We start from the raw sequence: 21,392 nt of genomic DNA, 5'->3' as shown, positions 1-21,392 counted from the left end.
ACTGTAAACATGTCCTCTCCCCAAACACGCAGTTTTACCCGAAGAACTCTGCTTTAGTTGCAGGTGGAACAGAAGCTGCTTTTCTCCCACAGTGTACACAATGGGCACTTCCCCTAATGAACTTGTTCTATAAGAATGGTTTCCCACGTGGAGCGAACTGCCTCAACCATGGCAGTCTCTAGTAAGGAGTGTAAGCATTTCCTCTCCCAAAACACGCAGTTTTATCGGAAGAGATCTGCTTTAGTTGCAGGTGGAACAGAAGCAGCTTTTCTACCACTGTGTACTCTTAAGGCTCTTCCTCAAATGAACTTCTATATGCAGGGTTTCCCACGTGGAGCGAACTGCTAAACCACGGCAGGCTGTAGCGAGGACTGTAAGCATGTCCTCTCCCAAAACATGCAGTTTTACCCGAAGAACTCTGCTTTAGTTGCAGGTGGAACACAAGCAGCTTTTCTCCCACAGTGTACACAACGGGCACTTCCCCTAATGAACTTGTTCTATAAGAATGTTTTCCCACGTGGAGCGAACTGTCTCAACCAAGGCAGGCTGTAGGGAGGCCTGTAAGCATTTCCTCTCCCAAAACACGCAGTTTTACCCGAAGAACTCTGCTTTAGTTGCAGGTGGAACACAAGCAGCTTTTCTCCCACAGTGTACACAACGGGCACTTCCCCGAATGAACTTGTTCTATAAGAATGGTTACCCGCGTGGAGCGAACTGCCTCAACCATGGCAGGCAGGAGGGAGGACTGTAAGCATTTCCTCTCCCAAACACGCAGTTTTAACGGAAGAACTCTGCTTTAGTTGCAGGTGGAACACAAGCAGCTTTTCTCCCACAGTGTACACAATGCGCACTTCCCCTAATGAACTTGTTGTATAAGAATGGTTACCAGCGTGGAGCGAACTGCCTCAGCCTTGGCAGTCTTTAGTAAGGACTATAAGCATTTCCTCTCCCAGAACGCGCAGTTTTATCGGAAGAGCTCTGCTTTACTTGTAGGTGGAAGATAAGCAGCTTTTCTCCCACTGTGTACTCTTTGGGCTCTTCCACAAATGAACTTCTATATGCAGGGTTTCCCACGTGGAACGAACTGCCTCAACCACGGCAGGGTGTAGCGAGGACGATAAGCATGTCCTCTCCCAAAACACGCAGTTTTACCCGATGAACTCTGCTTTAGTTGCAGGGGCAACACACGCAGCATTTCCCCACGGTGTACTCTTTGGTCTCTTCCACGAAGAAAAGTCTATATGCAGTGTTTACCAGGTGGAGCGAACTGCCTCAACCACGGCAGGCTGTAGCGAGGACTGTAAGCATGTCCTCTGCCAAAACACGCAGTTTTACCCGAAGAACTCTGCTTTAGTTGCAGGTGGAACACAAGCAGCATTTCTCCCACTGTGTTCTCTTTGGGCTCTTCCACAATTGAATTTCTATATGCAGAGTTTCCCACGTGGAGCGAACTGCCTCAACCAAGGCAGGCAGGAGGGAGGACTGTAAGCATTTCCTCTACCAAAACACGCAGTTTTATCGGAAGAGCTCTGCTTTAGTTGCAGGTGGAACACAAGCAGCTTTTCTCCCACTGTGTACTCTTTGGTCTCTTCCACGAATGAAATTCTATATGCCGGGCTTCCCACGTGGAGCGAACTGCCTCAACCAAGGCAGTCTACGGCGAGGACTGTAAACATGTCCTCTCCCCAAACACGCAGTTTTACCCGAAGAACTCTGGTTTAGTTGCAGGTGGAACACTAGCAGCTTTTCTCCCACAGTGTACACAACGGGTACTTCCCCTAATGAACTTGTTCTGTAAGAATGTTTACCCGCGTGGAGCGAACTGCCTCAACCATGGCAGGCAGTAGGGAGGACTGTAAGCATTTCCTCTCCCAAAACACGCAGTTTTGGCGGAACAACTCTGCTTTATTTGCAGGTGGAACACAAGCAGCTTTTCTCCCACAGTGTACACAATGGGCACTTCCCCTAATGAACTTGTTCGATAAGAATGTTTACCCGCGTGGAGCCAACTGCCTCAACCATGGCAGTCTCTAGTAAGGACTGTAAGCATTTCGTCTCCCAATACACGCAGTTTTATCGGAAGAGCTCTGCTCTAGTTGCAGGAGGAACAGAAGCAGCTTTTCTCCCACTGTGTAATCTTTGGTCTCTTCCACAAATGAACTATTATATGCAGGGTTTCCCACGTTGAGCGAACTGCCTCAAACACGGCAGGCTGTAGAGAGGACTGTAAGCATGTCCTCTCCCAAAACACGCAGTTTTACCTGAAGAACTCTGCTTTAGTTGCAGGTGGAACACAAGCAGCTTTTCTCCCACAGTGTACCCAAAGGGCCTTTGCCCGAAAGAGTTTCCTCTCCCAAAACACGCAGTTTTACCTGAAGAACTCTGCTTTTGTTGCAGGTGGAACACAAGCAGCAATTCTCCCACTCTGTACTCTTTGTGCTCTACCTCTAATGAACTTCCATATGCAGGGTTTCCCATGTGGAGAGAACTGTCTCAACCAAGGCAGGCAGGAGGGAGGAGTGTAAGCATTTCCTCTCCCACAACACGAAGTTTTACCCTAAGAACTCTGCTTTAGTTGCAGGTGGAACACAAGCAGCTTTTCTCCCACAGTGTACACAACGGGCACTTCCCCGAATGAACTTGTTCTATAAGAATGGTTACCCGCGTGGAGTGAACTGTCTCAACCAAGGCAGGCTGTAGGGAGGCCTGTAAGCATTTCCTCTCCCAAAACACGCAGTTTTATCGGAAGAACTCTGCTTTAGGTGCAGGTGGAACACAAGCAGCTTTTCTCCCACAGTGTACACAACGGGCCCTTCCCCGAATGAACTTGTTCTATAAGAATGGTTTCCCGCGTGGAGCGAACTGCCTCAACCATGGCAGGCAGGAGGGAGGACTGTAAGCATTTCCTCTCCCAAAACACCCAGTTTTAACGGAAGAACTCTGCTTTAGTTGCAGGTGGAACACAAGCAGCTTTTCTCCCACAGTGTAAGCAAAGGGCCTTTACCCGAAAGAGTTTCCTCTCCCAAACCACGCAGTTTTAATGGAAGAACTCTGCTTTAGTTGCAGGTGGAACACAAGAAGCATTTCTCCCACTATGAACTGTTTCGGCTCTTCCATGAATGAACTTCTATATGCAGGGTTTCCTACGTGGAGCGAACTGTCTCAACCAAGGCAGGCAGTAGGGAGGCCTGTAAGCATTTCCTCTCCCAAAACAAGCAGTTTTACCCGAAGAACTCTGCTTTAGTTGCAGGTGGAACACAAGCAGCTTTTCTCCCACACTGTACCCAATGGGCCTTTGCCCGAAAGAGTTTCCTCTCCGAAATCACGCAGTTTTACCTGAAGAACTCTGCTATAGTTGCAGGTGGAACACAAGCAGCATTTCTCCCACTGTGTACTCCTTGTGCTCTACCTCTAATGAACTTCCATATGCAGGGTTTCCCATGTGGAGAGAACTGTCTCAACCAAGGCAGGCAGGAGGGAGGACTGTAAGCATTTCCTCTCCCAAAACACGCAGTTTTACCCGAAGAACTCTGCTTTAGTTGCAGGTGGAACAGAAGCTGCTTTTCTCCCACAGTGTACACAATGGGCACTTCCCCTAATGAACTTGTTCTATAAGAATGGTTTCCCACGTGGAGCGAACTGCCTCAACCATGGCAGTCTCTAGTAAGGAGTGTAAGCATTTCCTCTCCCAAAACACGCAGTTTTATCGGAAGAGATCTGCTTTAGTTGCAGGTGGAACAGAAGCAGCTTTTCTACCACTGTGTACTCTTAAGGCTCTTCCTCAAATGAACTTCTATATGCAGGGTTTCCCACGTGGAGCGAACTGCTAAACCACGGCAGGCTGTAGCGAGGACTGTAAGCATGTCCTCTCCCAAAACACGCAGTTTTACCCGAAGAACTCTGCTTTAGTTGCAGGTGGAACACAAGCAGCTTTTCTCCCACATTGTACCCAATGGGCGCTTCCCCTAATGAACATGTTCTATAAGAATGGTTTCCCTCGTGGAGCGAACTGCCTCAACCAAGGCAGGCTATGGCGAGGACTGTAAACATGTCCTCTCCCCAAACACGCAGTTTTACCCGAAGAACTCTGCTTTAGTTGCAGGTGGAACACAAGCAGCTTTTCTCCCACAGTGTACCCAATTGTCCTTTGCCCGAAAGAAATTCTATACGCAAGGTGTGCCGCGTGGAGTGAAAGGCCTAAACCACCGCAGGCTGAAGTGAGGACTGTAAGCACTTCCTCTCCCAAAACACGCAGTTTTACCCGAAGAACTCTGCTTTAGTTGCAGGTGGAACACAAGCAGCATTTCTCCCACTGTGTACTCTTTGCGCTCTACCTCGAATGAACTTCTATATGCAGGGTTTCCCATGTGGAGCGAACTGTCTCAACCAAGGCAGGCAGGAGGGAGGACTGTAAGCATTTCCTCGCCCAAAACACGCAGTTTTATCGGAAGAACTCTGCTTTAGGTGCAGGTGGAACACAAGCAGCTTTTCTCCCACAGTGTACACAACGGGCACTTCCCCGAATGAACTTGTTCTATAAGAATGGTTACCCGCGTGGAGCGAACTGCCTCAACCATGGCAGGCAGTAGGGAGGACTGTAAGCATTTCCTCTCCCAAAACACGCAGTTTTATCGGAAGAGCTCTGCTTTAGTTGCAGGTGGAACACAAGCAGCTTTCCTCCCACAGTGTACACAACGGGCACTTCCCCTACTGAACTTGTTGTATAAGAATGTTTACCCGCGTGGAGCGAACTGCCTCAACCACGGCAGGCTGTAGCGAGGACTGTAAGCATGTCCTCTCCCAAAACACGCAGTTTTACCTGAAGAACTCTGCTTTAGTTGCAGGTGGAACACAAGCAGCTTTTCTCCCACAGTGTACCCAAAGGGCCTTTGCCCGAAAGAGTTTCCTCTCCCAAAACACGCAGTTTTACCTGAAGAACTCTGCTTTAGTTGCAGGTGGAACACAAGCAGCAATTCTCCCACTGTGTACTTTTTGCGCTCTACCTCGAATGAACTTCCATATGCAGGGTTTCCCATGTGGAGCGAACTGTCTCAACCAAGGCATGCAGGAGGGAGGAGTGTAAGCATTTCCTCTCCCACAACACGAGGTTTTACCCTAAGAACTCTGCTTTAATTGCAGGTGGAACACAAGCAGCTTTTCTCCTGCTGTGTTCCCAATTGGTCTTTGCCCGAAAGGGTTTCCTCTCCAAAAACATGCAGTTTTACCCGAAGAACTCTGCTTTAGTTGCAGGTGGAACACAAGCAGCTTTTCTCCCACAGTGTACACAACGGGCACTTCCCCTAATGAACTTGTTCTATAAGAATGTTTTCCCACGTGGAGCGAACTGTCTCAACCAAGGCAGGCTGTAGGGAGGCCTGTAAGCATTTCCTCTCCCAAAACACGCAGTCTTAACGGAAGAACTCTGCTTTAGTTGCAGGTGGAACACAAGCAGCTTTTCTCCCACTGTGTACTCTTTGGTCTCTTCCACGAATGAAATTCTATATGCCGGGCTTCCCACGTGGAGCGAACTGCCTCAACGAAGGCAGGCTATGGCGAGGACTCTAAACATGTCCTCTCCCCAAACACGCAGTTTTACCCGAAGAACTCTGCTTTAGTTGCAGGTGGAACACAAGCAGCTTTTCTCCCACAGTGTACCCAAAGGGCCTTTGCCCGAAAGAGTTTCCTCTCAGAAATCACGCAGTTTTACCTGAAGAACTCTGCTATAGTTGCAGGTGGAACACAAGCAGCATTTCTCCCACTGTGTACTCTTTGTGCTCTACCTCTAATGAACTTCCATATGCAGGGTTTCCCATGTGGAGAGAACTGTCTCAACCAAGGCAGGCAGGAGGGAGGACTGTAAGCATTTCCTCTCCCAAAACACGCAGTTTTACCCGAAGAACTCTGCTTTAGTTGCAGGTGGAACACAAGCAGCTTTTCTCCCACAGTGTACACAACGGGCATTCCCCGAATGAACTTGTTCTATAAGAATGGTTACCCGCGTGGAGCGAACTGTCTCAACCAAGGCAGGCTGTAGGGAGGCCTGTAAGCATTTCCTCTCCCAAAACACGCAGTTTTATCGGAAGAACTCTGCTTTAGGTGCAGGTGGAACACAAGCAGCTTTTCTCCCACAGTGTACACAACCGGCACTACCCCGAATGAACTTGTACTATAAGAATGGTTTCCCGCGTGGAGCGAACTGCCTCAACCATGGCTGGCAGGAGGGAGGACTGTAAGCATTTCCTCTCCCAAAACACCCAGTTTTAACGGAAGAACTCTGCTTTAGTTGCAGGTGGAACACAAGCAGCTTTTCTCCCACACTGTACCCAATGGGCCTTTGCCCGAAAGAGTTTCCTCTCCGAAATCACGCAGTTTTACCTGAAGAACTCTGCTATAGTTGCAGGTGGAACACAAGCAGCATTTCTCCCACTGTGTACTCCTTGTCCTCTACCTCTAATGAACTTCCATATGCAGGGTTTCCCATGTGGAGAGAACTGTCTCAACGAAGGCAGGCAGGAGGGAGGACTGTAAGCATTTCCTCTCCCAAAACACGCAGTTTTACCCGAAGAACTCTGCTTTAGTTGCAGGTGGAACAGAAGCTGCTTTTCTCCCACAGTGTACACAATGGGCACTTCCCCTAATGAACTTGTTCTATAAGAATTGTTTCCCACGTGGAGCGAACTGCCTCAACCATGGCAGTCTCTAGTAAGGAGTGTAAGCATTTCCTCTCCCAAAACACGCAGTTTTATCGGAAGAGATCTGCTTTAGTTGCAGGTGGAACAGAAGCAGCTTTTCTACCACTGTGTACTCTTTGGGCCCTTCCACAAATGAACTTCTATATGCAGGGTTTCCCACGTGGAGCGAACTGCTAAACCACGGCAGGCTGTAGCGAGGACTGTAAGCATGTCCTCTCCCAAAACACGCAGTTTTACCCGAAGAACTCTGCTTTAGTTGCATGTGGAACACAAGCAGCATTTCTCCCACTGTGTACTCTTTGCGCTCTACCTCGAATGAACTTCCATATGCAGGGTTTCCCATGTGGAGCGAACTGTCTCAACCAAGGCAGGCAGGAGGGAGGAGTGTAAGCATTTCCTCTCCCACAACACGAAGTTTTACCCTAAGAACTCTGCTTTAATTGCAGGTGGAACACAAGCAGCTTTTCTCCCGCTGTGTTCCCAATTGGTCTTTGCCCGAAAGGGTTTCCTCTCCCAAAACATGCAGTTTTACCCGAAGAACTCTGCTTTAGTTGCAGGTGGAACACAAGCAGCTTTTCTCCCACAGTGTACACAACGGGCACTTCCCCTAATGAACTTGTTCTATAAGAATGTTTTCCCACGTGGAGCGAACTGTCTCAACCAAGGCAGGCTGTAGGGAGGCCTGTAAGCATTTCCTCTCCCAAAACACGCAGTTTTACCCGAAGAACTCTGCTTTAGTTGCAGGTGGAACACAAGCAGCTTTTCTCCCACAGTGTACACAACGGGCACTTCCCCGAATGAACTTGTTCTATAAGAATGGTTACCCGCGTGGAGCGAACTGCCTCAACCATGGCAGGCAGGAGGGAGGACTGTAAGCATTTCCTCTCCCAAACACGCAGTTTTAACGGAAGAACTCTGCTTTAGTTGCAGGTGGAACACAAGCAGCTTTTCTCCCACAGTGTACACAATGCGCACTTCCCCTAATGAACTTGTTGTATAAGAATGGTTACCAGCGTGGAGCGAACTGCCTCAGCCTTGGCAGTCTTTAGTAAGGACTATAAGCATTTCCTCTCCCAGAACACGCAGTTTTATCGGAAGAGCTCTGCTTTACTTGTAGGTGGAAGATAAGCAGCTTTTCTCCCACTGTGTACTCTTTGGGCTCTTCCACAAATGAACTTCTATATGCAGGGTTTCCCACGTGGAACGAACTGCCTCAACCACGGCAGGGTGTAGCGAGGACGATAAGCATGTCCTCTCCCAAAACACGCAGTTTTACCCGATGAACTCTGCTTTAGTTGCAGGGGCAACACACGCAGCATTTCCCCACGGTGTACTCTTTGGTCTCTTCCACGAAGAAAAGTCTATATGCAGTGTTTACCAGGTGGAGCGAACTGCCTCAACCACGGCAGGCTGTAGCGAGGACTGTAAGCATGTCCTCTGCCAAAACACGCAGTTTTACCCGAAGAACTCTGCTTTAGTTGCAGGTGGAACACAAGCAGCATTTCTCCCACTGTGTTCTCTTTGGGCTCTTCCACAATTGAATTTCTATATGCAGAGTTACCCACGTGGAGCGAACTGCCTCAACCAAGGCAGGCAGGAGGGAGGACTGTAAGCATTTCCTCTACCAAAACACGCAGTTTTATCAGAAGAGCACTGCTTTAGTTGCAGGTGGAACACAAGCAGCTTTTCTCCCACTGTGTACTCTTTGGTCTCTTCCACGAATGAAATTCTATATGCCGGGCTTCCCACGTGGAGCGAACTGCCTCAACCAAGGCAGTCTACGGCGAGGACTGTAAACATGTCCTCTCCCCAAACACGCAGTTTTACCCGAAGAACTCTGGTTTAGTTGCAGGTGGAACACTAGCAGCTTTTCTCCCACAGTGTACACAACGGGTACTTCCCCGAATGAACTTGTTCTGTAAGAATGTTTACCCGCGTGGAGCGAACTGCCTCAACCATGGCAGGCAGTAGGGAGGACTGTAAGCATTTCCTCTCCCAAAACACGCAGTTTTGGCGGAACAACTCTGCTTTATTTGCAGGTGGAACACAAGCAGCTTTTCTCCCACAGTGTACCCAATGGGCACTTCCCCTAATGAACTTGTTCGATAAGAATGTTTACCCGCGTGGAGCCAACTGCCTCAACCATGGCAGTCTCTAGTAAGGACTGTAAGCATTTCGTCTCCCAATACACGCAGTTTTATCGGAAGAGCTCTGCTCTAGTTGCAGGAGGAACAGAAGCAGCTTTTCTCCCACTGTGTAATCTTTGGTCTCTTCCACAAATGAACTATTATATGCAGGGTTTCCCACGTTGAGCGAACTGCCTCAAACACGGCAGGCTGTAGAGAGGACTGTAAGCATGTCCTCTCCCAAAACACGCAGTTTTACCTGAAGAACTCTGCTTTAGTTGCAGGTGGAACACAAGCAGCATTTCTCCCACACTGTACCCAATGGGCCTTTGCCCGAAAGAGTTTCCTCTCCGAAAACCCGCAGTTTTACCTGAAGAACTCTGCTATAGTTGCAGGTGGAACACAAGCAGCATTTCTCCCACTGTGTACTCTTTGTGCTCTACCTCTAATGAACTTCCATATGCAGGGTTTCCCATGTGGAGAGAACTGTCTCAACCAAGGCAGGCAGGAGGGAGGAGTGTAAGCATTTCCTCTCCCACAACACGAAGTTTTACCCTAAGAACTCTGCTTTAGTTGCAGGTGGAACACAAGCAGCTTTTCTCCCACAGTGTACACAACGGGCACTTCCCCGAATGAACTTGTTCTATAAGAATGGTTACCCGCGTGGAGCGAACTGTCTCAACCAAGGCAGGCTGTAGGGAGGCCTGTAAGCATTTCCTCTCCCAAAACACGCAGTTTCATCGGAAGAACTCTGCTTTAGGTGCAGGTGGAACACAAGCAGCTTTTCTCCCACAGTGTACACAACGGGCCCTTCCCCGAATGAACTTGTTCTATAAGAATGGTTACCCGCGTGGAGCGAACTGCCTCAACCATGGCAGGCAGGAGGGAGGACTGTAAGCATTTCCTCTCCCAAAACACCCAGTTTTAACGGAAGAACTCTGCTTTAGTTGCAGGTGGAACACAAGCAGCTTTTCTCCCACAGTGTAAGCAAAGGGCCTTTACCCGAAAGAGTTTCCTCTCCCAAACCACGCAGTTTTAATGGAAGAACTCTGCTTTAGTTGCAGGTGGAACACAAGAAGCATTTCTCCCACTATGAACTCTTTCGGCTCTTCCATGAATGAACTTCTATAAGCAGGGTTTCCTACGTGGAGCGAACTGTCTCAACCAAGGCAGGCAGTAGGGAGTCCTGTAAGCATTTCCTCTCCCAAAACAAGCAGTTTTACCCGAAGAACTCTGCTTTAGTTGCAGGTGGAACACAAGCAGCTTTTCTCCCACACTGTACCCAATGGGCCTTTGCCCGAAAGAGTTTCCTCTCAGAAATCACGCAGTTTTACCTGAAGAACTCTGCTATAGTTGCAGGTGGAACACAAGCAGCATTTCTCCCACTGTGTACTCCTTGTGCTCTACCTCTAATGAACTTCCAAATGCAGGGTTTCCCATGTGGAGAGAACTGTCTCAACCAAGGCAGGCAGGAGGGAGGACTGTAAGCATTTCCTCTCCCAAAACACGCAGTTTTACCCGAAGAACTCTGCTTTAGTTGCAGGTGGAACAGAAGCTGCTTTTCTCCCACAGTGTACACAATGGGCACTTCCCCTAATGAACTTGTTCTATAAGAATGGTTTCCCACGTGGAGCGAACTGCCTCAACCATGGCAGTCTCTAGTAAGGAGTGTAAGCATTTCCTCTCCCAAAACACGCAGTTTTATCGGAAGAGATCTGCTTTAGTTGCAGGTGGAACAGAAGCAGCTTTTCTACCACTGTGTACTCTTAAGGCTCTTCCTCAAATGAACTTCTATATGCAGGGTTTCCCACGTGGAGCGAACTGCTAAACCACGGCAGGCTGTAGCGAGGACTGTAAGCATGTCCTCTCCCAAAACACGCAGTTTTACCCGAAGAACTCTGCTTTAGTTGCAGGTGGAACACAAGCAGCTTTTCTCCCACATTGTACCCAATGGGCGCTTCCCCTAATGAACATGTTCTATAAGAATGGTTTCCCTCGTGGAGCGAACTGCCTCAACCAAGGCAGGCTATGGCGAGGACTGTAAACATGTCCTCTCCCCAAACACGCAGTTTTACCCGAAGAACTCTGCTTTAGTTGCAGGTGGAACACAAGCAGCTTTTCTCCCACAGTGTACCCAATTGTCCTTTGCCCGAAAGAAATTCTATACGCAAGGTGTGCCGCGTGGAGTGAAAGGCCTAAACCACCGCAGGCTGAAGTGAGGACTGCAAGCACTTCCTCTCCCAAAACACGCAGTTTTACCCGAAGAACTCTGCTTTAGTTGCAGGTGGAACACAAGCAGCATTTCTCCCACTGTGTACTCTTTGCGCTCTACCTCGAATGAACTTCTATATGCAGGGTTTCCCATGTGGAGCGAACTGTCTCAACCAAGGCAAGCAGGAGGGAGGACTGTAAGCATTTCCTCGCCCAAAACACGCAGTTTTATCGGAAGAACTCTGCTTTAGGTGCAGGTGGAACACAAGCAGCTTTTCTCCCACAGTGTACACAACGGGCACTTCCCCGAATGAACTTGTTCTATAAGAATGGTTACCCGCGTGGAGCGAACTGCCTCAACCATGGCAGGCAGTAGATAGGACTGTAAGCATTTCGTCTCCCAAAACACGCAGTTTTATCGGAAGAGCTCTGCTTTAGTTGCAGGTGGAACACAAGCAGCTTTCCTCCCACAGTGTACACAACGGGCACTTCCCCTACTGAACTTGTTGTATAAGAATGTTTACCCGCGTGGAGCGAACTGCCTCAACCACGGCAGGCTGTAGCGAGGACTGTAAGCATGTCCTCTCCCAAAACACGCAGTTTTACCTGAAGAACTCTGCTTTAGTTGCAGGTGGAACACAAGCAGCTTTTCTCCCACAGTGTACCCAAAGGGCCTTTGCCCGAAAGAGTTTCCTCTCCCAAAACACGCAGTTTTACCTGAAGAACTCTGCTTTAGTTGCAGGTGGAACACAAGCAGCAATTCTCCCACTGTGTACTTTTTGCGCTCTACCTCGAATGAACTTCCATATGCAGGGTTTCCCATGTGGAGCGAACTGTCTCAACCAAGGCATGCAGGAGGGAGGAGTGTAAGCATTTCCTCTCCCACAACACGAGGTTTTACCCTAAGAACTCTGCTTTAATTGCAGGTGGAACACAAGCAGCTTTTCTCCCGCTGTGTTCCCAATTGGTCTTTGCCCGAAAGGGTTTCCTCTCCAAAAACATGCAGTTTTACCCGAAGAACTCTGCTTTAGTTGCAGGTGGAACACAAGCAGCTTTTCTCCCACAGTGTACACAACGGGCACTTCCCCTAATGAACTTGTTCTATATGAATGTTTTCCCACGTGGAGCGAACTGTCTCAACCAAGGCAGGCTGTAGGGAGGCCTGTAAGCATTTCCTCTCCCAAAACACGCAGTCTTAACGGAAGAACTCTGCTTTAGTTGCAGGTGGAACACAAGCAGCTTTTCTCCCACTGTGTGCTCTTTGGTCTCTTCCACGAATGAAATTCTATATGCCGGGCTTCCCACGTGGAGCGAACTGCCTCAACGAAGGCAGGCTATGGCGAGGACTCTAAACATGTCCTCTCCCCAAACACGCAGTTTTACCCGAAGAACTCTGCTTTAGTTGCAGGTGGAACACAAGCAGCTTTTCTCCCACAGTGTACCCAAAGGGCCTTTGCCCGAAAGAGTTTCCTCTCCGAAATCACGCAGTTTTACCTGAAGAACTCTGCTATAGTTGCAGGTGGAACACAAGCAGCATTTCTCCCACTGTGTACTCTTTGTGCTCTACCTCTAATGAACTTCCATATGCAGGGTTTCCCATGTGGAGAGAACTGTCTCAACCAAGGCAGGCAGGAGGGAGGACTGTAAGCATTTCCTCTCCCAAAACACGCAGTTTTACCCGAAGAACTCTGCTTTAGTTGCAGGTGGAACAGAAGCTGCTTTTCTCCCACAGTGTACACAATGGGCACTTCCCCTAATGAACTTGTTCTATAAGAATGGTTTCCCACGTGGAGCGAACTGCCTCAACCATGGCAGTCTCTAGTAAGGAGTGTAAGCATTTCCTCTCCCAAAACACGCAGTTTTATCGGAAGAGATCTGCTTTAGTTGCAGGTGGAACAGAAGCAGCTTTTCTACCACTGTGTACTCTTAAGGCTCTTCCTCAAATGAACTTCTATATGCAGGGTTTCCCACGTGGAGCGAACTGCTAAACCACGGCAGGCTGTAGCGAGGACTGTAAGCATGTCCTCTCCCAAAACACGCAGTTTTACCCGAAGAACTCTGCTTTAGTTGCAGGTGGAACACAAGCAGCTTTTCTCCCACATTGTACCCAATGGGCGCTTCCCCTAATGAACATGTTCTATAAGAATGGTTTCCCTCGTGGAGCGAACTGCCTCAACCAAGGCAGGCTATGGCGAGGACTGTAAACATGTCCTCTCCCCAAACACGCAGTTTTACCCGAAGAACTCTGCTTTAGTTGCAGGTGGAACACAAGCAGCTTTTCTCCCACAGTGTACCCAATTGTCCTTTGCCCGAAAGAAATTCTATACGCAAGGTGTGCCGCGTGGAGTGAAAGGCCTAAACCACCGCAGGCTGAAGTGAGGACTGCAAGCACTTCCTCTCCCAAAACACGCAGTTTTACCCGAAGAACTCTGCTTTAGTTGCAGGTGGAACACAAGCAGCATTTCTCCCACTGTGTACTCTTTGCGCTCTACCTCGAATGAACTTCTATATGCAGGGTTTCCCATGTGGAGCGAACTGTCTCAACCAAGGCAAGCAGGAGGGAGGACTGTAAGCATTTCCTCGCCCAAAACACGCAGTTTTATCGGAAGAACTCTGCTTTAGGTGCAGGTGGAACACAAGCAGCTTTTCTCCCACAGTGTACACAACGGGCACTTCCCCGAATGAACTTGTTCTATAAGAATGGTTACCCGCGTGGAGCGAACTGCCTCAACCATGGCAGGCAGTAGATAGGACTGTAAGCATTTCGTCTCCCAAAACACGCAGTTTTATCGGAAGAGCTCTGCTTTAGTTGCAGGTGGAACACAAGCAGCTTTCCTCCCACAGTGTACACAACGGGCACTTCCCCTACTGAACTTGTTGTATAAGAATGTTTACCCGCGTGGAGCGAACTGCCTCAACCACGGCAGGCTGTAGCGAGGACTGTAAGCATGTCCTCTCCCAAAACACGCAGTTTTACCTGAAGAACTCTGCTTTAGTTGCAGGTGGAACACAAGCAGCTTTTCTCCCACAGTGTACCCAAAGGGCCTTTGCCCGAAAGAGTTTCCTCTCCCAAAACACGCAGTTTTACCTGAAGAACTCTGCTTTAGTTGCAGGTGGAACACAAGCAGCAATTCTCCCACTGTGTACTTTTTGCGCTCTACCTCGAATGAACTTCCATATGCAGGGTTTCCCATGTGGAGCGAACTGTCTCAACCAAGGCATGCAGGAGGGAGGAGTGTAAGCATTTCCTCTCCCACAACACGAGGTTTTACCCTAAGAACTCTGCTTTAATTGCAGGTGGAACACAAGCAGCTTTTCTCCCGCTGTGTTCCCAATTGGTCTTTGCCCGAAAGGGTTTCCTCTCCAAAAACATGCAGTTTTACCCGAAGAACTCTGCTTTAGTTGCAGGTGGAACACAAGCAGCTTTTCTCCCACAGTGTACACAACGGGCACTTCCCCTAATGAACTTGTTCTATATGAATGTTTTCCCACGTGGAGCGAACTGTCTCAACCAAGGCAGGCTGTAGGGAGGCCTGTAAGCATTTCCTCTCCCAAAACACGCAGTCTTAACGGAAGAACTCTGCTTTAGTTGCAGGTGGAACACAAGCAGCTTTTCTCCCACTGTGTACTCTTTGGTCTCTTCCACGAATGAAATTCTATATGCCGGGCTTCCCACGTGGAGCGAACTGCCTCAACGAAGGCAGGCTATGGCGAGGACTCTAAACATGTCCTCTCCCCAAACACGCAGTTTTACCCGAAGAACTCTGCTTTAGTTGCAGGTGGAACACAAGCAGCTTTTCTCCCACAGTGTACCCAAAGGGCCTTTGCCCGAAAGAGTTTCCTCTCAGAAATCACGCAGTTTTACCTGAAGAACTCTGCTATAGTTGCAGGTGGAACACAAGCAGCATTTCTCCCACTGTGTACTCTTTGTGCTCTACCTCTAATGAACTTCCATATGCAGGGTTTCCCATGTGGAGAGAACTGTCTCAACCAAGGCAGGCAGGAGGGAGGACTGTAAGCATTTCCTCTCCCAAAACACGCAGTTTTACCCGAAGAACTCTGCTTTAGTTGCAGGTGGAACAGAAGCTGCTTTTCTCCCACAGTGTACACAATGGGCACTTCCCCTAATGAACTTGTTCTATAAGAATGGTTTCCCACGTGGAGCAAACTGCCTCAACCATGGCAGTCTCTAGTAAGGAGTGTAAGCATTTCCTCTCCCAAAACACGCAGTTTTATCGGAAGAGATCTGCTTTAGTTGCAGGTGGAACAGAAGCAGCTTTTCTACCACTGTGTACTCTTTGGGCTCTTCCACAAATGAACTTCTATATGCAGGGTTTCCCACGTGGAGTGAACTGCTAAACCACGGCAGGCTGTAGCGAGGACTGTAAGCATGTCCTCTCCCAAAACACGCAGTTTTACCTGAAGAACTCTGCTTTAGTTGCATGTGGAACACAAGCAGCATTTCTCCCACTGTGTACTCTTTGCGCTCTACCTCGAATGAACTTCCATATGCAGGGTTTCCCATGTGGAGCGAACTGTCTCAACCAAGGCAGGCAGGAGGGAGGAGTGTAAGCATTTCCTCTCCCACAACACGAAGTTTTACCCTAAGAACTCTGCTTTAATTGCAGGTGGAACACAAGCAGCTTTTCTCCCGCTGTGTTCCCAATTGGTCTTTGCCCGAAAGGGTTTCCTCTCCCAAAACATGCAGTTTTACCCGAAGAACTCTGCTTTAGTTGCAGGTGGAACACAAGCAGCTTTTCTCCCACAGTGTACACAACGGGCACTTCCCCTAATGAACTTGTTCTATAAGAATGTTTTCCCACGTGGAGCGAACTGTCTCAACCAAGGCAGGCTGTAGGGAGGCCTGTAAGCATTTCCTCTCCCAAAACACGCAGTTTTACCCGAAGAACTCTGCTTTAGTTGCAGGTGGAACCCAAGCAGCTTTTCTCCCACAGTGTACACAACGGGCACTTCCCCGAATGAACTTGTTCTATAAGAATGGTTACCCGCGTGGAGCGAACTGCCTCAACCATGGCAGGCAGGAGGGAGGACTGTAAGCATTTCCTCTCCCAAACACGCAGTTTTAACGGAAGAACTCTGCTTTAGTTGCAGGTGGAACACAAGCAGCTTTTCTCCCACAGTGTACACAATGCGCACTTCCCCTAATGAACTTGTTGTATAAGAATGGTTACCAGCGTGGAGCGAACTGCCTCAGCCTTGGCAGTCTTTAGTAAGGACTATAAGCATTTCCTCTCCCAGAACGCGCAGTTTTATCGGAAGAGCTCTGCTTTACTTGTAGGTGGAAGATAAGCAGCTTTTCTCCCACTGTGTACTCTTTGGGCTCTTCCACAAATGAACTTCTATATGCAGGGTTTCCCACGTGGAACGAACTGCCTCAACCACGGCAGGGTGTAGCGAGGACGATAAGCATGTCCTCTCCCAAAACACGCAGTTTTACCCGATGAACTCTGCTTTAGTTGCAGGGGCAACACACGCAGCATTTCCCCACGGTGTACTCTTTGGTCTCTTCCACGAAGAAAAGTCTATATGCAGTGTTTACCAGGTGGAGCGAACTGCCTCAACCACGGCAGGCTGTAGCGAGGACTGTAAGCATGTCCTCTGCCAAAACACGCAGTTTTACCCGAAGAACTCTGCTTTAGTTGCAGGTGGAACACAAGCAGCATTTCTCCCACTGTGTTCTCTTTGGGCTCTTCCACAATTGAATTTCTATATGCAGAGTTTCCCACGTGGAGCGAACTGCCTCAACCAAGGCAGGCAGGAGGGAGGACTGTAAGCATTTCCTCTACCAAAACACGCAGTTTTATCGGAAGAGCTCTGCTTTAGTTGCAGGTGGAACACAAGCAGCTTTTCTCCCACTGTGTACTCTTTGGTCTCTTCCACGAATGAAATTCTATATGCCGGGCTTCCCACGTGGAGCGAACTGCCTCAACCAAGGCAGTCTACGGCGAGGACTGTAAACATGTCCTCTCCCCAAACACGCAGTTTTACCCGAAGAACTCTGGTTTAGTTGCAGGTGGAACACTAGCAGCTTTTCTCCCACAGTGTACACAACGGGTACTTCCCCTAATGAACTTGTTCTGTAAGAATGTTTACCCACGTGGAGCGAACTGCCTCAACCATGGCAGGCAGTAGGGAGGACTGTAAGCATTTCCTCTCCCAAAACACGCAGTTTTGGCGGAACAACTCTGCTTTATTTGCAGGTGGAACACAAGCAGCTTTTCTCCCACAGTGTACACAATGGGCACTTCCGATAATGAACTTGTTCGATAAGAATGTTTACCCGCGTGGAGCGAACTGCCTCAACCATGGCAGTCTCTAGTAAGGACTGTAAGCATTTCGTCTCCCAATACACGCAGTTTTATCGGAAGAGCTCTGCTCTAGTTGCAGGAGGAACAGAAGCAGCTTTTCTCCCACTGTGTAATATTTGGTCTCTTCCACAAATGAACTATTATATGCAGGGTTTCCCACGTTGAGCGAACTGCCTCAAACACGGCAGGCTGTAGAGAGGACTGTAAGCATGTCCTCTCCCAAAACACGCAGTTTTACCTGAAGAACTCTGCTTTAGTTGCAGGTGGAACACAAGCAGCTTTTCTCCCACACTGTACCCAATGGGCCTTTGCCCGAAAGAGTTTCCTCTCCGAAAACCCGCAGTTTTACCTGAAGAACTCTGCTATAGTTGCAGGTGGAACACAAGCAGCATTTCTCCCACTGTGTACTCTTTGTGCTCTACCTCTAATGAACTTCCATATGCAGGGTTTCCCATGTGGAGAGAACTGTCTCAACCAAGGCAGGCAGGAGGGAGGAGTGTAAGCATTTCCTCTCCCACAACACGAAGTTTTACCCTAAGAACTCTGCTTTAGTTGCAGGTGGAACACAAGCAGCTTTTCTCCCACAGTGTACACAACGGGCACTTCCCCGAATGAACTTGTTCTATAAGAATGGTTACCCGCGTGGAGCGAACTGTCTCAACCAAGGCAGGCTGTAGGGAGGCCTGTAAGCATTTCCTCTCCCAAAACACGCAGTTTCATCGGAAGAACTCTGCTTTAGGTGCAGGTGGAACACAAGCAGCTTTTCTCCCACAGTGTACACAACGGGCCCTTCCCCGAATGAACTTGTTCTATAAGAATGGTTACCCGCGTGGAGCGAACTGCCTCAACCATGGCAGGCAGGAGGGAGGACTGTAAGCATTTCCTCTCCCAAAACACCCAGTTTTAACGGAAGAACTCTGCTTTAGTTGCAGGTGGAACACAAGCAGCTTTTCTCCCACAGTGTAAGCAAAGGGCCTTTACCCGAAAGAGTTTCCTCTCCCAAACCACGCAGTTTTAATGGAAGAACTCTGCTTTAGTTGCAGGTGGAACACAAGAAGCATTTCTCCCACTATGAACTCTTTCGGCTCTTCCATGAATGAACTTCTATAAGCAGGGTTTCCTACGTGGAGCGAACTGTCTCAACCAAGGCAGGCAGTAGGGAGGCCTGTAAGCATTTCCTCTCCCAAAACAAGCAGTTTTACCCGAAGAACTCTGCTTTAGTTGCAGGTGGAACACAAGCAGCTTTTCTCCCACACTGTACCCAATGGGCCTTTGCCCGAAAGAGTTTCCTCTCCGAAATCACGCAGTTTTACCTGAAGAACTCTGCTATAGTTGCAGGTGGAACACAAGCAGCATTTCTCCCACTGTGTACTCCTTGTGCTCTACCTCTAATGAACTTCCAAATGCAGGGTTTCCCATGTGGAGAGAACTGTCTCAACCAAGGCAGGCAGGAGGGAGGACTGTAAGCATTTCCTCTCCCAAAACACGCAGTTTTACCCGAAGAACTCTGCTTTAGTTGCAGGTGGAACAGAAGCTGCTTTTCTCCCACAGTGTACACAATGGGCACTTCCCCTAATGAACTTGTTCTATAAGAATGGTTTCCCACGTGGAGCGAACTGCCTCAACCATGGCAGTCTCTAGTAAGGAGTGTAAGCATTTCCTCTCCCAAAACACGCAGTTTTATCGGAAGAGATCTGCTTTAGTTGCAGGTGGAACAGAAGCAGCTTTTCTACCACTGTGTACTCTTAAGGCTCTTCCTCAAATGAACTTCTATATGCAGGGTTTCCCACGTGGAGCGAACTGTAAACCACGGCAGGCTGTAGCGAGGACTGTAAGCATGTCCTCTCCCAAAACACGCAGTTTTACCCGAAGAACTCTGCTTTAGTTGCAGGTGGAACACAAGCAGCTTTTCTCCCACATTGTACCCAATGGGCGCTTCCCCTAATGAACATGTTCTATAAGAATGGTTTCCCTCGTGGAGCGAACTGCCTCAACCAAGGCAGGCTATGGCGAGGACTGTAAACATGTCCTCTCCCCAAACACGCAGTTTTACCCGAAGAACTCTGCTTTAGTTGCAGGTGGAACACAAGCAGCTTTTCTCCCACAGTGTACCCAATTGTCCTTTGCCCGAAAGAAATTCTATACGCAAGGTGTGCCGCGTGGAGTGAAAGGCCTAAACCACCGCAGGCTGAAGTGAGGACTGTAAGCACTTCCTCTCCCAAAACACGCAGTTTTACCCGAAGAACTCTGCTTTAGTTGCAGGTGGAACACAAGCAGCATTTCTCCCACTGTGTACTCTTTGCGCTCTACCTCGAATGAACTTCTATATGCAGGGTTTCCCATGTGGAGCGAACTGTCTCAACCAAGGCAGGCAGGAGGGAGGACTGTAAGCATTTCCTCTCCCAAAACACGCAGTTTTATCGGAAGAACTCTGCTTTAGGTGCAGGTGGAACACAAGCAGCTTTTCTCCCACAGTGTACACAACGGGCACTTCCCCGAATGAACTTGTTCTATAAGAATGGTTACCCGCGTGGAGCGAACTGCCTCAACCATGGCAGGCAGTAGATAGGACTGTAAGCATTTCGTCTCCCAAAACACGCAGTTTTATCGGAAGAGCTCTGCTTTAGTTGCAGGTGGAACACAAGCAGCTTTCCTCCCACAGTGTACACAACGGGCACTTCCCCTACTGAACTTGTTGTATAAGAATGTTTACCCGCGTGGAGCGAACTGCCTCAACCACGGCAGGCTGTAGCGAGGACTGTAAGCATGTCCTCTCCCAAAACACGCAGTTTTACCTGAAGAACTCTGCTTTAGTTGCAGGTGGAACACAAGCAGCTTTTCTCCCACAGTGTACCCAAAGGGCCTTTGCCCGAAAGAGTTTCCTCTCCCGAAACACGCAGTTTTACCCGAAGAACTCTGCTTTAGTTGTAGGTGGAACACAAGCAGCTTTTCTCCCACAGTGTACCCAAAGGGCCTTTGCCCGAAAGAGTTTCCTCTCCGAAATCACGCAGTTTTACCTGAAGAACTCTGCTATAGTTGCAGGTGGAACACAAGCAGCATTTCTCCCACTGTGTACTCTTTGTGCTCTACCTCTAATTAACTTCCATATGCAGGGTTTCCCATGTGGAGAGAACTGTCTCAACCAAGGCAGGCAGGAGGGAGGACTGTAAGCATTTCCTCTCCCAAAACACGCAGTTTTACCCGAAGAACTCTGCTTTAGTTGCAGGTGGAACAGAAGCTGCTTTTCTCCCACAGTGTACACAATGGGCACTTCCCCTAATGAACTTGTTCTATAAGAATGGTTTCCCACGTGGAGCGAACTGCTAAACCACGGCAGGCTGTAGCGAGGACTGTAAGCATGTCCTCTCCAAAAACACGCAGTTTTACCCGAAGAACTCTGCTTTAGTTGCATGTGGAACACAAGCAGCATTTCTCCCACTGTGTACTCTTTGCGCTCTACCTCGAATGAACTTCCATATGCAGGGTTTCCCATGTGGAGCGAACTGTCTCAACCAAGGCAGGCAGGAGGGAGGAGTGTAAGCATTTCCTCTCCCACAACACGAAGTTTTACCCTAAGAACTCTGCTTTAATTGCAGGTGGAACACAAGCAGCTTTTCTCCCGCTGTGTTCCCAATTGGTCTTTGCCCGAAAGGGTTTCCTCTCCCAAAACATGCAGTTTTACCCGAAGAACTCTGCTTTAGTTGCAGGTGGAACACAAGCAGCTTTTCTCCCACAGTGTACACAACGGGCACTTCCCCTAATGAACTTGTTCTATAAGAATGTTTTCCCACGTGGAGCGAACTGTCTCAACCAAGGCAGGCTGTAGGGAGGCCTGTAAGCATTTCCTCTCCCAAAACACGCAGTTTTACCCGAAGAACTCTGCTTTAGTTGCAGGTGGAACACAAGCAGCTTTTCTCCCACAGTGTACACAACGGGCACTTCCCCGAATGAACATGTTCTATAAGAATGGTTACCCGCGTGGAGCGAACTGCCTCAACCATGGCAGGCAGGAGGGAGGACTGTAAGCATTTCCT

The sequence above is a fragment of the Hyperoodon ampullatus genome (genome assembly GCF_949752795.1).
Source record: "Hyperoodon ampullatus genome assembly, contig: scaffold_107, whole genome shotgun sequence".
NCBI classification, from domain to species: domain Eukaryota; kingdom Metazoa; phylum Chordata; class Mammalia; order Artiodactyla; family Ziphiidae; genus Hyperoodon; species Hyperoodon ampullatus.
This window is presented reverse-complemented; position numbering follows the sequence as displayed.